We start from the raw sequence: 1119 nt of genomic DNA on the forward strand, positions 1-1119 counted from the left end.
AAAGAAAACATGATTATAGTTTTACTCTAAAATATTTAATTTCTACTATAAGGTTTTCATGGGAGTAATTAGCATTTAATAAAGACATAGTAACTCATTTTTACTTCTGAGTAAATTTAATTATATAAGTTTCCACAATAAAAGGATTCTTAAGAACCACTTTCATGATTACTTTGATATGACCATTTATCAGGAAAAAAAAATCCCCACATAAGTTAGCTACCCTTGAGCGGCCTAAAAACAGTATAGGCACTGTTGCTCTTGTTCCTGTTTCAGGGTTGAATGGTTGGGCAGGGACTGAAATACATTCTAGCAAATCTGCCTCACAGCTCACTGAACACTGCTGTGCTCCCTGAAGTTTCCTGAAATGGCATTATCTGCAAAATGTTTTCAAAGTAACAATGATGACTTTATTTTAGCATTAAAAAATAATACAACTTCAAGTTTATCCCTTCTTGTAGGCAAAAGATGACAAATATTGATCCAGTAATATCTTTTTCTATCAGTGACTGCTATCAATAGGAGATATATTAAACATCCTCCACAAAAGCAATAGCAAAGTTGCTCTTTTACACAACTTATGGTAGCTTGCAGCATAAGTCACTTCATGCTAAATTCAACTGTTACTGTCTCGAGGTGAATTAAGCATCATCTATGATAATGAAATATTTCATCTCCTAGGATGAGGTTACAGAAATGTCTTCAGAGAGTGATCTAATTCTAAGACTTCCCTCTGCTCCTCCTTGTCTTCCCACATGTCTAGCATAAGCCATAGATGGCAATGAGCAAAATCCCTAAGAGCCTCAGCCTGGGCCTCATGAATTTGGAGTCCATAAACACAACATTTCATGCAAAATTCTGTGTGTGAGTCAGCACTTTCCTGGAGACAGGGTCATTAGCTCTCATCAGATTGGCAAAAGGTTACATAAGGCCCCCCAAATTTTAAACCACCTTTTGAAAAGTGAAAATATAGTAGTTACAGAATAAGAATTTGATATCTTTTACTATGTTGAACAAAACTTTACAGGCCCAATTTTGGCCTTTTAAAAAATTGAATAATATTTAAAGGATCACTTACAATTTATGGATTCTTTCAAATAACTGTCAATTTCATCATCC

General features: G+C 34.5%; 1 pseudogene; it reads left to right on the plus strand.

Moving 5' to 3' along the window:
* Window positions 1–1119, plus strand: part of LOC105813023 — a 4752-nt pseudogene that overhangs the window by 1069 nt on the left and 2564 nt on the right.

The sequence above is a fragment of the Propithecus coquereli genome, unplaced genomic scaffold (assembly GCF_000956105.1).
Source record: "Propithecus coquereli isolate 6110/MARCELLA unplaced genomic scaffold, Pcoq_1.0 Scaffold27, whole genome shotgun sequence".
NCBI classification, from domain to species: Eukaryota; Metazoa; Chordata; class Mammalia; order Primates; family Indriidae; genus Propithecus; species Propithecus coquereli.